The sequence below is a fragment of the Giraffa tippelskirchi genome, chromosome 9 (assembly GCF_054371585.1).
Source record: "Giraffa tippelskirchi isolate mGirTip1 chromosome 9, T2T-mGirTip1v1.2.pri, whole genome shotgun sequence".
Taxonomy (NCBI): domain Eukaryota; kingdom Metazoa; phylum Chordata; class Mammalia; order Artiodactyla; family Giraffidae; genus Giraffa; species Giraffa tippelskirchi.
The window spans coordinates 35,161,888-35,178,507 of NC_137283.1; the positions used below are offsets into that span (position 1 = coordinate 35,161,888).

The 16,620-nt window shown below is 35.9% G+C and overlaps 1 protein-coding gene across 5 annotated transcripts in view; it reads right to left on the reverse strand.

Moving 5' to 3' along the window:
• Window positions 1–16,620, reverse strand: part of LOC145519792 (uncharacterized) — a 256,509-nt gene that overhangs the window by 131,368 nt on the left and 108,521 nt on the right. The window lies entirely within an intron of this gene.

Consider the following 16,620-nt stretch of genomic DNA (forward strand, 5'->3'; position numbering starts at 1 on the left):
GTCCTCCTGAACAGATTGAGACATCAGAGAATGGGCCCTTGGCCATGCCTGGAACACGTTCTGAAGACATGGCCCATGTCCCCTCTCCCCTTCACATTCAATGTGCCATTAACACTAGGAGTACAGCTCAAGAGCTAAGGCAGCTTGGACTTGAAAAATAACCTTGCAGTTCATGGATGGGTTTGAAGGATAAATACAAACACTCTGTAGTTCTTTGCTCCACTCTGGCCATAATATAATAAAAAAGTAACATCTTTTGAGTGCTTCTGTACCCAAGCATGGTTCTAAATTCTCTTCTTGCATTATCCCTTGTAACCCTCATCTACTACACCCCTATATGATAGATTGATTATACTCACCTTTTCACATTTGAAGAAATGGAACCAAGAAAACTTACAGAGTAAACCTGGGATCACTGAGGAAAATTTAACCCAAGTAGTAAGACCCAGGCTCTCAATCACAACACATTATGGTGTGTTAAAGAATTAAAAATAATGCCTGGACCATGGCTTCAGAAATAGTGGAAATGAATGTTAGGACCAGAAGGAAGCTATTGTGTAACCTGATAGAAAAACAGACTGAAGGAGATAAGCGACTTCCTGAAATTCACATAGTTAAAGAATCAGGCACTGAAATCCAGCCCTGATGCCCAGGTTCTGTTGGAGTGCACACCTGTCCTTCTAGGATGTATACACTGCACCAAATATCAAGTTACTCAACAGACACTGGTTGTTAAAATTCTAAAATATGTCCAGAAGAGTGAGCAAGTTGTACCACCCTGAGACTATTTCCCTCTGCCCTCGGGACTCCTGGACCTTCCCAGTAATTCAGTAATTAAAGGGTTAATGTCTGTCTCTGTGACTGGCCTTCATTCTCATTAGCCACCTCACTCCCTCAGTTAGGTAACTTTTTGTTTAAGACTTTTTTTTTTTTTTTTTGATGTGGATCAGTTTTAAAGTCTTTGTATTGAATTTCTTACAGTACTGTTTGTGTTTTATGTTTTAGTTTTTGGGCCATGAGACATGTGGTATCTTAGCTCCCCGTCCAGGGAACGAACCCACACCCCTACAGTGTGGATCAAACCTACATTGGAAGCTGAATTCTTGACCACTGGACTGCCAGGGAAGTCCCTGTTAAGTAGTTTTTATTTTTTTCTTTCCTGGGCATCAGTTTATTTATTTTTTAAATTAATTTACTTTAATTAGAGGATAATTGCTTTACAATATTGCGATGCTTTTGCCGTATATCAACATGAATTGGCCATGGGTATACATGTGTCCCCCCCCATCCTGAACCCCCATCCCACATCCCTCCCCACCTGTCTCTCTGTATTGTCCCAGAGTACCAACCTTGGGTGCCCTGCTTCATGGATCGAGCTAACATGCGCCCTTCGTGAGCACAGAAACCATCACACAAGCTGTTACCCTCCACATAACGGAAGCTTCATAGCTGAACTACAGGTGACATCTATGATAACATTGCTATCTCAAATATGAGATGTGAAAGTGTTAGTCATTCAGTCATGTCTGACTCTGCGACTCCATGGACTGTAGCCTGCCAAGCGCTCCTGTCCATGGAATTCTCCAGGAAAGCATACTGGAGTGGGTTGCCATTCCCTTCTCCAGAGAATCTCCCCAACCCAGGGATCAAAACCAGGTCTCCTGCATTACAGGTGGATTCTTTACCATCTGAGCCTAAGAGCTAATCATGCCAAGTGTGTCTCAGACAGAATGCAGGGTTCAGAAAGAAGAAAGCTCAGCTGCAAGATTTGGAGTCTCTGTAGAGGTCTTTTCATGCCCTTCTAAGTGTTTGTTAAGAGAAAACGTCCCTGTAGAGATGAGGCATTCAGGGAACCTGAATTGTCAGAGGCAAGAAGAGTCTTACCCCCTCTCTCACTTCCTTTGTTTCTTTTTGGATTGACAGGGGCATCCCTCAAGTCACAGGAGCTCCACTGATAAACAAATGGGAAATACCAGGAAAGCAACGCTTGCCAGCTGCAAAGATGTCAGGCTCAGACTCCTTTTGAAGTCAATAGGAGGTAAGCTGTTCTTTCTCACCCTTCTCACCAGCAAAGATGGAGAAATAAATTGTTAGTGGAAGGGAGGCTCTGATGCACAGAATGCCCAGCTGGAGTCAACCATTGTGCACTGCTAGCTAGTCTAAAAACCATCTAGGTCTCAGTGACCTGCCTCCATGAGATGATGGTTTGCAGAAGACTCACCCAGGCCATTTAAATATCCACACCCCTGTTTTGCCTTCCTAGGATTTGCAGATCACCAAGTAATTCTTAAATATTAACTGATATGCATCCAACAACAACATTCTTTTATGGGCCAGAAATTTATTTCAGTGGTAGCCACAACTTATTGTGTAATGTTTGAAGTGAAAGATATTACAGTGGCTGATAGCAAATACAGAAAAAGCCAGAAAACTCATCTCCTCATCTCCCCATCTGCTGATCTCCTTCTCATTTTCTGAATGTTTGTTTACATATTGTTTCGTATTCCAGGCTCTTTCCCCAGACTAAGTTGGCATTCCGTTAGCACTTTATGGTTTCCTTTTTGTATACAAAAGCATTTATTACTTTTATGATGATTTACTTAATGCCTGTCTTCCCTATTAGACCCATAATACCCATGAGAATTGATTGCATTACTCTTACTCACAGATCCCCAGGAACTGGAAAGGTGTTATGTGTTATAGTGAAGATTTACTAAATAATGAATGAACACTGCAGGACTTTGACACCAAGTCCTCGCTGTTTATGGAGGGGGCCTTTTCTTATTGAAGTTGTTTTACAATGTTGTGTTCATTTCTGATACATAGCAAAGTGATTCAGGTGTACATATATATAAACATTCTTTTTTAAAACTTCTTTTCCTTTATGATTTATCATAAGATACTGAATGTAGTTCTCTGTGCTATACAGTAGATCCTTGTTGGTTATCCATTTTCAATACAGCAGTGTGTACATGTCCATCCCAAACTCCCTAACTATCCCTTTCCCGCATCCTTTACCTTGACAACCATAAGCTAGTCCTCGAAGTCTGATTGTTTTATAAGTTCATTTGTATCATTTCTTTTTAGATTCCACATATAAGGGATGTCATATGATATTTCTCCTTCTCTGACTTACTTCATTAAGTATGACACTCTCTAGGTCCATCCATGTTGCTGCAAATGGCATTATTTCATTCCTTTTTGTGGCTGAGTAGTATTGCATTGTGTGTGTGTGTGTGTGTGTGTGTGTGTGTATCAATTCTTTATCCATTCATCTGTTGATGGACATTTAGGCTCCCAAAAGGAGGGGGACTCTTAACCATTATTAGAATATGTGGGAAAGGCAGGTTAAAAAGAAATAAAATTATCCTTGCGTCCATCAAGTTCTTCAGCTTTACCAGTTTGCCAAACTCTTTCCAGTGTGTCTTGTTTTCCTATTTCCTTTTTGAGGGAGAGGGTAAAATTTTTTATTGTCTTAACAAACCTTGTTCTATTTTAAAGAAAATTCTTGAGAGCTTGTAAATGCAGATGCACACAATTAATACCATACTTTATAAGTATTCATTATTATTTGTTAATCTTTGAGATAGTAAAACCAAAATAAACGAGTGAACCAAAACTCTGTCAAAAAAGAACAGATTGAATCTTATGAAGGATATTTGATGGGCGCTCAAAGAAATCAGAAAACTGCCTTGTTACTACCATGGCATGTTTTGTTAATAACTGATGTCCTTAACACAGAATGTTTGCATTAGTATAGAGTATAGAATATTGGATTTTCAAGGGCCATTTTTAAAGATTTCTTAATCCTGGATCAATCACAAAGTGAACTTTAAAATAAAAATTGATTTCATTACCTCAGGTAAATTATACATCTCTTGACTTAAACATTAAAAAATTCTCCCAAGACTATTTTTTTTTTCTCTTCCTATTTCTTGAAGTTCATTCTTTCTTACCCCATGAGTTAAGGAAACCTTCATTCCATGTATTGTAGTCTGAGCATAACAATTTTCCTCAAACTGGGGTCCACAGACTAGTAGGAAATGATTTACCTTTTATTGGGGTTCTATGAATTCCCCTCTGAAATTTGTAAAGGGATGAAAGTGTGCACTGAATTGTGCAGATGAACATTTTTAAATGAAATATGGCCACATGGTGTCCATATCTGGAGGTTTTAAAATATATTGCAAGTTCTCTCACACTCCTCCCTTTGAAAAATAAGATTCTAATTTTCCTTCGTTTGGATGTAGGAAGGACTTAGTGACTTGCTTCTGACGAGCAGAATGAGGTAAGGTGATCTTACATGACTCCCAAGGCTAGGTTGGAAAGGGCAATATGGCTTCCACCTGGCTGTCTGTCTTGGGGCATGCACCTGGGAAAACAGTGAGGCACCATTTAAGAAATATGGCTTTCCCAAGTGGGACCTAATTAAACTTAAAAGCTTTTGCAAAGAAAAAGTGAAACAGAGTGAAAAGGAAACCCTCAGAATGGGAGAAAACAATAGCAAATGAAACAACTGACAAAAGATTCATTTTCAAAATGTACAAGCAACTCATACAAATCAATACCAGAAAAACAAATAACCCAATCAAAAGTGGGCAAAAGACCTAAACAGACATTTCTCCAAAGAAAACATACAGATGTCTAATAAACACATGAAAAGATGCTCAGCATCATTCATTATTAGAGAAATGCATATCAAAAATACAATGAGATATCACTCACATCAGTCAGAATGGCCATCATCAAAAAATCCACAAACAACAAGTGCTGGAGAGGGTGTGGAGAAAAGGGAACCCTCCTGAACTGCTGGTGGGAATGAAAATTGATACAGCCACTATGGAAGACAGTATGGATATTCCTTAAAAAAAAACTAGGAATAAAAACACCATGTGACCCAGCAATACCACTTCTATGCATATACCCTGAGGAAATCAAAACTGAAAAAGATGCATGTACCCCAGTGTTCATTGCACTACTACTTACAATAGCTAGAATACAACAGCTGGAAGCAACCTAGATATCCATTAACAGATGAATGCATAAAGAAACTGGTACATATACACAATGGAATATTACTCAGCCAATAAAGGAACGCATCTGCGTCAGTTCTAATGAGGTGGATGAACCTAGAGCCTATTATACTGAGTGAAGTAAGTCAGAAAGAGAACAACAAATATCATGTATTAATGGAATCTGGAAAGATGGTACTGATGAACCTATTTGTGGGGCAGCAGTGGAGATGCAGATGTAGAGAACAGACTTACTTACAGATAAGGGTGGGGTGGGGAAAGGAAGGAAAGGGTGAGATGAATGGAGAGAGTAGCATGGAAGCAAATACACTACCATATGTAAAGTAGGTAGCCAGTGGGAATTTGCTGTATAACTCAGGGAACTCAAACTGGGGCTTCATAACAACCTAGAGGGAGGGGCATACATACACCTATGGCTAATTCATTGGCGATCTATGGCAGAAATAAGCCGATATTGTAAAGCAATTATCCTTCAGTTAAAAATGTTTAAAAAAAGAAAAAAGAAATGTGGCTTTCCTAAAGCCATCATACCACAGAGATCCAGTGAAGATACTGCATAGATGCTGGTAGAGGAGCCCCAGCTGTTTGTCTTCCAAGCCCAGCTACTGGATATGCGAGTGATAAAGACTTCCAACCTCAGCCACCATCTAACTACAACCTCATGAAATACCCCCTAAGTCAGGACTACACAGCTGAGTCCCTGCTGGATTCCTGACCTAAAGAACCCATGAGAGAGAAATGATGATTGCTGTTGTGAGCCACTGAGTTTTGTGGTGTTTGTTACAAAGCAAAAGATAACTACTACGATGTCTTTCTTTGCAGTTGGGTTTATGATACAAGGGAAACATATATTTATTAGAGAAAAGAAGAGAATAGAGGCAGACGTAATAAATGCATGTCAAGTGAAAGGTAAAGTAGTTCAAATGGAGGAAAGTGACAGGAAAATTGCTCATCACCCCCAATTTGATGTTTGAGGCGGGTTGAACTCAAAGGAGTCTTTGTTAGGTCAATATCAGACTTGTGTCACAAGCAGTTACTGGGCTTGCAGACAGAACAAGCTCAGCAATTCCATTTAACAAACGCAATCAATTTTAACTGGATTGGCTTGGCTTGACTTTTATTTTTTCCTCTGATTCTATTTAACTTTACATCTGCTCATATCTAGCTTTATATGTATACATTTTAGTAGTATTATAATAAAGTCTTTGAAAATACCAGAGATCCACATTTTTTCTTTCAAAGGAATCTTAAATTTGAGAATCAATGAGGGAGGAGTATCAGGAAGGCATGTGACACACTGTCATCTCATTAACTGTTGCCAAATGAAGTAATACCTACTTCTGTATACCTTGTAACATTCTTCACAATTGTCCATACATGTAATAGTCCGATTGGAAGGTTAGTGTATCTGCCTGTAAGTCTCCCACATTAAGTCATGTTTCAAATGCCTGTTAGTGACGATGATGTTTTTAGTCCTTGTTTCTTAATATGCATGACCTGACTTTTTTGATCAGCAATCATTCTTCCTATTTATCCATTTCAGCTTGAAAACTGCCACCTGTCTTTGTAGTGTCCTTGAACTCCCCAACTTAAATTTTTGAGTAGGGAACTTAAATGGCATTCTAACCCGGACCACAGTGAATGTACTTTTGAAATCTGGTACCCATTCATTTTTCTATTATTCTTAAAATATAGAAACTTAATTTATAACTTAGATTAATATATTTAAATGGGTATTTTTGTCTTATGGAGGTGATTGATATAATACATAGCTTTCTATTATATGCTGTGACAAATGTCTGAAGTATTTCAATTTTTTAAAAAATAAAACATTATTATTACATTAATAATAGCAATAGTATCAGTCATCTGTTGCAGTCTTGAAATATTTGCACAGTACAGTGTTAAACATTTCATCTGTGTAATTTAATTTAATCCACACAATTTACCCAGTGATTTACAACTGCCATTTATAAGAGGCTTAGAGGAATGGATGGTCATTTGTCCAAAGTTAACGTAACTGAAAATAAAAGAGCTAAGATTTGAACCCAGATAAAATTTCCCTTAGCAACTCAGTTTTGTAATTTTTCTAAATTCTTTTGACTGTTCTTACATTGTTTTCCATATTTCAGTAAAACTAAGTTGTCATAATGGAAGATGTTCCATTATTTATGAGCCAACATAAAAAAGACTGGCAGTTAAACTATGACACAGCACTTTATCAATAAAACTTTTGTTTTATATTGATTTGAAAGTTCTCTATTTAATAAACAGAGCTAATTAGACATATATTTTTATTGGACATTACTGTTGTGCATGTATAAAATGGAAAGCATAAACAAAACAAATGGGAGGAGGTCTTTCCTAGAACTTCCCATTCAGAGTCTGGCTTTTCTGAATCACTTTGCAGATGAGCATCATTAGGGATATTCTGTGATGTCAACCTCCCTGTCAATGAGAACACTGATGATGTAGCATTTCCAAAAAGAATGTTCCATTATTGGGTCTGGAATTTTCTTCTAAGCTACTCTTATCCTTTTTAGAAGTTTTGATATGTACGTGCAAGCAAAATCAAGGCCTCATATTTAAATATTTTAAAATGTACATGAGAGGGTCAGTGGAGTATGATACTATGTTTCCTGCAAACTATGTTAAAAAAATCAGCTATCCACAAATTTAAGTATTTTACAGTGTTTTAGTTATACTCAGGCATCTAGGTCTGATATCAAGTCGTTAGTCTGCAATGGATCATTACTATACATTTATGTTGCTTTACTTCATTATCTCCATTTTTTTGAATGCTTAAAGATACATCAGTTACCAGTTTAAATTCTTTGCATGTGTTAACTCATTAAACCTAAGGAAGTGGCATAATGTCCATTTTATCAATGAAGAAACTAAGATTTAGAGAATTTAAATAATTTGCTCGAAGTCACATTGCTTCTTCAATGGCAAAGCCAGAGTTAGACTTTAATCTCAGCAACAACAAATTGCAGTCTGCTAACTGCTTTGTGATATTACATCCACATAAACACACAGCTGCAGTATGAGAATTGTTAACTAATATTAATGATCCTTATTATGTGCTATGTAAACAATTTCAACTTCACTGAGCCTTCCCTCTACTTGCACATGAGTATATAAAGTACCCTAAATGTGGATTTTTATTGACTACTTTCTTTCCAAGGCCAAATATTAACAGTACCCTTTAGGGACTGATCTAGTGGTAATGGGCCAACATTTCTTACAGCCTGGCAATGCATCACTCCGTGGCTATCTTGCTTTAAAGATTTCTGAGGGAATTAGCTATAAAATGAACATACTGCTGGCCAGTCACTCTTTACATGAATATAGGTCCATGCATACCTATTTTGCCACTGATCAGAAAATGTCATCTTGACAATCATTCTCTGGGAAATTAATGTTGCACGCACCACATATTTATGACCCACCATATGAAAGGAAAGAGAATGTGCAATTGCTTTATGATGTACCTAAAGCAGAATACTATTATTAGGCGCTGCTCAGTGGAGCCATGCTTAGATAGTTATCTTGCTTTTAAAAAGAAGAAAAATAATCACAGAGGAACTCTGACCTCATTTTGTAACTGGGGAGTCAGTGACAGCAATAGTTAGCCTTGCAAGTAACAAATCCAGGAATGACTTAGAAAATAAAGTGAAGCAGCTTTTGTAATGTTAGGTCATGGAGTTAGGAACTTTTATTTAAGCATTCCTCCTTTGAGGTGCCTTGAGACAGCATCTTTAACAACTCTGTCCAGGTGTTTGGAAACAAAAAGAAGATCTTTGTGTTTCTAGAGTTTGTGACCCATGATTTATTGAGAAAAGGTCAGCTTCATGTGAAAAGGTTTGTGAAACCCTGTGAACCAGTGCTGAGCCAAATGAGATGCATTGTAAAAGAAGATAACTGTGTTTTCTCCCATGTTCTTAAGTCTCAGCATCTGGCACCACCATCCTCCCCACTACCTAAAGTCGAAATCACTATTGACTGGCCCCTCTTATCTGGTCGTTGTATTTAATAAATTTCTGAGTCCTCTTATTTTCCCTGCTCAATAACTCCCTACTCAGCCTACTTCTATCCTAACTGCCGTTACATCCAGTCACTACCATGGCCTGCCTGGGTAGCTGCATCGACCTCTATAATTTAACTGAGGTTTTCTGCTTGTAGTCCTACTGTTTAGGAAGCTGATCATGTGACTTCTTGGCTTAAACTCTTCAATGGTTTCCTGCGGCTCTTAAGATAAGGCCCCAAGTCCACCGTGTAGCTCACAAGGCCCCTCATGAGGAGACCCCCGTTGATTTCCGAAGTTCTGTCTCTCTCCTTCCCATGGAGGGCATTGAAAGAAGGTAAACTATCCTTTCCTTTCCACAGTTAGATTTTACACCTTCTTAAGATGACTTCCTCTATGCCCAGGCTTGTTTCATACCTCCTGCTTTGTGTTCTCTTCTTTTTGACGATCCTATCACTTAGTTAGCTCTGTTGTAACTACCTGCTTGTGTACCTTCTCTACCAACCATAAATTTATTGAAAGCAGAAACTGGAAACCGTCTTTGTTCAAAAGTCAGGGCAGTTGTTACCATACTGCATAGAACACTGGTACAAAGGATGACTTGAAGCAGTGCACAGATGTTCTCATTTAAACTTTTAAAAACTATCCTACTTTTTTTTACATTTATATGCTCTTTATAAACCCACTCCAGTGTTCTTGCCTGGACAGTCCCAGGGACGGGAGAGCCTGGTGGGCTGCCGTCTATGAGGTCGCACAGAGTCGGACACGACTGAAGTGATTTAGCAGCAGCAGCTCTTTATAACAAGTAGTTTGTTTTATTATAAACCTCAGATGCACAGGATTACATTAACTATAATCTTTATTCTATGACACAGTCATCAATGGTCTTTTCATAACCCATTTGTATTTATTTTGTTTGTTATTTTATGCCTTAATAAGCATCCCCAAATTTACTGTGCAAAACAGAAGCAAAGATCATCACAAAAGGCAACATCTAGCCATATGATACATGGGTTCTTTTCTTCTGCATCCTTGTACCTGATCCTACATACAGTGATCACTGTTCTCTCATTCCCTATTTAAATAGTTCACTTGCCTGTACATTTCTAAACTTTATTTTTTTAATATTGTGGAACATATTTAATAATTCAATTTTTAAATATATTCTACTTTTTAAAAGTGCATATAAATGCGTATCAAAACAGAATAAAAATATATTTCCTTTTCTTATTGAGATATAATTGATATATAGCACTGTATTAGTTTAGGTGTACAACATAATGATTCAATACTTGTTTGTATTGTTAGTCACCAAATAAGTCTAGTTAACATCAATCACTAAACATAGTTGCAAAATTTTTTGCGTGGTAAGGATTTTTAAAATCTACTCTCAAGCAATTTTCAGATTCATAATATAATATTGTTAGCTATAATCACCCTGCTATATATTCCAAACCTCATTTTCTTATGTTACTTGTTTTTAATTTTATAAAAAGCATATCACACTTTGGCAATACTTGGAGTTTTCTTCATTTAATATCATGTTGCTGAGAGTCATCTTATTGTTGTATGCTGTTGTAGTTCATTTGGTTTGACTGCTGTTTTCCACTGATGACTGTATCATAGTTCAAGCATCCACTCACCCATCAGCGGGCACTTGAGTGGTCACCACGCTTTTGCCACTGTGTACAGCAGTGCTCTGAGCCTTTGAATACTTGCCTCCTGTTGGACATGGACAAACATTTCACTGTAGAACACATATCATAGAGTATGTGAATCCATAACTTTTAGAGAGAACACCAAACTGGAATTTAATGAGAGAGCACAAACTTACCCTCTGACCAGTAATGTATATGAAATGCTATAGATCCACGTCCTCTCTTATTTCTTGGTACTGTCAGCCTTCTTCATTTTGGCCACTCATATATCAGGAAAATGGTGTCTCATGTGATCTTCATTTATATTTCCCTGATGAGTAATGATATTGAACATTTCTTCATACATCTGTTGTATGTATGTGTTCTCTCTGTGAGATGTTTACTCCTATTTTCTATCCATTTTTCTCTTGGATTGTTTGTGTTACTGATATGTAGACATTTTTACATATGTTTATAGCAGTTCTTTGAAGACTGTGTACTTACTGTAAAATATCTTTTCGAAGTTGGTAACTTATCTCTGTAACATCCTTAAGTTATCCTAATGAATAAAAAGTTCTTAGGATAACATACATATGACATTGAATAGTAGCAAAGTAGATTTCTGGATAACATGACAAGGAGTGAAATTACCCAGTTTCATAACTCGTGAAGTGAGTTGTGGTATACGCTTTGCTCTGTATTTGTGCTGCTTTTGAACTAGAACTTACTGCTTTCCACATATCCATAAGGTATTAGGCACATCATAGGCATTCAGCCAGAATTTGCTGGAAAAGGGCACAATAATAAGAACATTCACCCTCCAGGTTGATTAAACAGATGGCTTGCTTTTGAAAGAAGAAAAAATTTTAAAGAAACTAAAGAACAGGACTGATTTCCAGTTGATTTTCATGGTGTTTTGGCAGACTAGTACATGTAGTTAGATTGGTCAAGTTTCCTCTCTTCCAAGACAGTATTTTGGGGACACACTTGTATAGATATTTTGTACTGATTCATTTATAGGAGACTTTTGCATATACTTTGAAACTTCTCTTTGGAGCTGATGAAAGGGAAGAAATAAGAAAGAAACACTGATCGTCTTAACTCATCCATGACCTCAAATCCCCCCACGTGGACCCACCTATATTTCTTTATTCTTCACTCCTTAGCTCCCACTCAGGCACAAAGCGGGATGTATCAATATGTACACTTTGATTTGTGCTGATTTTTCATCTTCTTTTTTAACCTACAATATGATGTCAACCAATCTTTCAGAGTCTCTTCCTATGACTACCATCCACCGCTTACTCAGTGTTCCTACCTCCCTTGAGGGCCAAGGCAAAGGCAGGAATACATTGAGTCTGAGATATGGGGTAAGGATGTCTATTTTATATTTACGTAGCTTTGCAATATGAAAGTTAAGTAGCATGTTTTTATTCTTAAAGAGTATTATGTTTTACAATACAGAAAACTGCATCTCATGTATATATAGTATAAGAAATACTATTACTTGTACCCTGGCTATGCATTGCCCAGATTAAGTACCTGAACTCGACCAATCTATTGCAACTCCCTGTATCAGCCCCTCGCCCCTCATTTATTTATTTATTCAAGAGCATTTATTTAAGTGAGTATTACATATCAAGCACTGTTCTGGGCACTACAAAACAGTAAAATAAAAAAAGATAAAAAGCCGTGACTCATGAAGCTTACATTTTATAAAAGAAAACTAATATTTTGAATTTGGAGTTTATTGTTAGATAGATACAGATCTTTCCAAGCAGTATGTTAGTTTATTATCATGCCATCCAATTTTCTTCTAAGCCTTGCTTTTTTTACTTCATGTATTTATGCATGAAATACTACCTTGTCCATTCTCAATATTTCTAAACTTCTGTTTTGTAAGTACTTCAGAGCATATCCATTTTTCTGTTTATAGATATCAGGATTATCTTTAGATTCTTGCTATTACAAACAATTCTAGTGTGAAATGGTACCCTAAGATACATATCTTTGTGTCTGGATTCTTTTGCTTAACATGATGTTTGTGAGACTCATTTCTGTTGTACAAAGCAGTAATTCAGTACCATTTATTGTTGCATGGTTTGTTTGGATATGTTTACACCTAATTTGCTTATACTTATTTATTTCAACAATTTGAATTATTTCTAGTATTTGTTTAACACTGTATTTATGTATATGTCTTTTGAAGCATATGTTTGTGTTGGGTACTGCTGGCTCATAAGATACATGTAAGTGTAATTATAGTAGATACAGTCAAATAATTATCCAAAGGGAAAATACAATTTGCTCTACCACAGCTATTCTGCTGTGTTTCACATTGTGCTTTTAATTTCTATTTGTTTGACGAGTAATGAAAGTGAGCACTTCCATAAAAGTTCATTTGTTGTTTAATATCATATTTTATAAAGTACCAGTTCAGCACTTTCACTTATATTATTCTCTTGAATAGTCTGGCCATTTTTGTTGATTTGAAAAACTATATACAAGAGTATTCCTGAAGGATAGGAATAAAGGATAAGACCAATTGTATGTCATTAAATAGAAGAGGTAATAATAGGCACATTTGTCTTATTCTCGGTCTGAGGTAAAATTCAGTATTTCAATTAAATATATTATTGTAAGTTTTGACAAATGATTTATTGGAATAAGGAAGTTCCCTTTCATTACTGGTTTGCTATAGTTTATCATGAAAGCATATAGACTTTAAGTGCTTTTCATGCAGCTACTGAGTTAATTATATGCATTTTCTCCTTCATGCTATGATATGTTGATTTGTATTGATTAATTTTTGAATGTTAACCCAAGCACGCATTCATAGAATAAATTCAGCATTTTTGTAGTATAGTATCCTTTTTGAATATTGCTGAGTTCAGTATTTTGATACTTTGCTTAGAATTTTTAAAATCTGTTTTCATGTAAAAGGTTGGCCTATAGGTTTACTTTCCTGTAACAAGATTGGCAGCTTTTGGTATTAAAAGGTATGTTGCTGCTGCTGCTGCTTCTGCTAAGTGGCTTCAGTCATGTCCGACTCTGTGCGACCCCATAGACAGCAGCCTACCAGGCTCCCTCGTCCCTGGGATTCTCCAGGCAAGAACACTGGAGTGGGTTGCCATTTCCTTCTCCAATGCACAAAAGTGAAAAGTGAAAGTGAAGTCACTCAGTCGTGTCTGACTCCTATCGACACCATGGACTGCAGCCTACCAGGCTCCTCCGTCCATGGGATTTTCCAGGCAAGAGTACTGGAGAGGGTTGCCATTGCCTTCTCTGATTAAAGGGTATGCTAGCCTCAAAATCACATTGGGAAATAACACCTCTTCATTCTTGTGATCTATCTCCCCCTGTATCTTTTCACCAGTATCTAACTTCTATTAATCCCATTGATTGGGTTCTTAATTTCAGTTGTTAACACTTTTTCCATTCTCCAGTTACTACTTGATCCCATTGTTTTACCATTGTATTTCATTAATTAATATTTTTACCTATTCATCTTAATTATTTTAATATCCATGTCTGAATATCTGGATATCCTGTGTGAGTCTATTTTTAATACTTATTATTTGCCCTTGGTTATTAGTCATCTCATTTTTTTGTGTGTTTTGATAATTTTTTTGTGCTGAGCATTGACTTTGAAAAGCTGTAGAAATAGTTTGAATCTCTGAACTGTTCCTTTCATATCAACAAATTTCTTAATGAGAAACATAATTCAGGTTTCAAGCTCCCTTCCTTGGATTTGCACTCTCTCTCCAGTCCTAGAATTTAAAATTCCTACTATATTGTCTTGTCAATGTTTTCAAGATTTTTTAAAAAATATTGAGTTTGTGTAGTTACTGTTAGAGAGAGAATTTTTCTAAAATTTGTTAGTAGGCTATTGCCAGAAGGAGCACTGATTATGTTACTGGATTTTAATTTGTGTTTTTCAAAAAAGTTGAACATTTTTAAATAAGGTTATCAGCCACTAGGTGTTTTCATTTTATACATGTTACTATTTATTCATTTCTTATTGATCTGTAGAAATTGTATTATCATATAGATTTTTATTCTTGTTGTATTTTAAATTCTTTCTCTCTAGTTACAGTTCTTTATATTCTTAATTTGCTTTGATGAATTTAAGTATTTTTAATGTAATCATATTCACCAATCTTTTCTTTCTTGAGCTTTTTATCTTATTTAGAAACTCTTTATTTCCCTATATCAGTATTATAAAGATATTCTTCTATGTTTTTCTCTAATAATTAAAAATTTTTTCTTTTAGCTTTTGTCTTAATCCATGTGCATTTCATGTTTGTGTGTGGAGTTAAGTAAAGATCCAATTTCATTTATTTCCATATGAATAAATATATGTCCATCATATATGTTTTTCATATGTTATAAACATACCATTTTATATTTTATAATATACCTTTTATTTTTTAATATTTATTATTTATTTGACTGGGCCAGGTCTTAGTTGGGGCACTCAGGATCTTTAGCTGCAGCATGTGAGATTTAGTTCCCCAACCAGGCATGGAACCCAGGCCCCCTGCATTGGGAACAAAGAGCCACTAGACAACAAGGGAAGTCCCTATAATATACCTTTTAATATAACACTGCATAAATATACCACAGTGTGTTTATCCACTCATCTATTGATGGGCATTTAAATTGTTTCCAGTTGTTGCCTATTACAAATAAGGCAATTGTAATATTCTTGTCCAGGTTTTTTTGTGGACCTAAGTCATAATCTCTATTAGGTAAATGCCCAAGAATGAAATTGCTGAGTCATAGAGTGTTTAACATTTTAAAAAAAAGCTGCCAAAGTGTTTTCCCAAAAAGAGGTACCATTTACACAACTGTCTGCAATGTATAACAGTTCCAGTTGCTCCATGTCCTCGCCAATACTTGCAGTTGTTAGAAATTTTAACTTCAGCCATTTTATTGCTGTCCAGTGGTGTCTCATTTGTCTTAATGTGCTTTGCCCTGAAGGCTAATATGATGTTAAGTATTTTTTCATGTATTTATTAGCTATGTATCTTCTTTTAGAAAGTACCTTTTCAAGTATTTATTATGTTTTTTGATTGAATTGTCATCTTATTACTGAGTTTAAAAGGACTGACTATATTCTGGATTATATATTCTGGATACAAGGCCTCTGTCAGAGGCATGTGTTGATAATATTTTCCTCTAATATGTAGCCTGCCTTTTCATTTTCCTAATGGTGTCCTTTGAAGAGCAAAAAGTTTTAATTTCAGTAACGCCCAGTGTATTATTTTTTGATTTACATTTAGTCTAAGAAATGTTTTCCTACTCCAAAGTGACAAAAATTTTATCCTGTATTTTATTCTAAAGTACTGTAGTTTTGGCTTACCTTTAGGCTTTAGGATTTATGAATTCTGGTTTATGGCATGAAGTAGACATAATTTATTTTTTAATATGACTGTCCAGTGTTCCCACCATATTTAATGAAAACAATTTTACTTTCCCATATAACTACCTTGGAACTTTTCCCAAAATTCATTTTACCATAGTGTGTTAGTTTTTTTCTAGATTGTTTTCTGGTCCATTGATCTATGTCAGTACTTTTGTTAATATTGTATTGTTGTGATTATTGGAGCTTTATAATAGGTTTAAAATCAGATATTGTAACTCTTCCAACTTTATTCCTCTTTTAAGTCATTGACTAGGATGTCATTAAATCATAAACAAGTGTGACAGCATTGACATCTTAACGATACTGAATCTACCAATCCATGAGCATGATATAGCTCACCAGCTCTCTTTAAATTTCTCTCAGCAGTGTGTAATAGTTTTCAGTGTAGAGATCCTGCACATCTTTCATGAGGTTTATCCTAGATATTGCAGTTGTTTTTAATACAATCACTTAACCCTTTTATAATAACTTTTAAATTATTTTATAAGAGTTTTA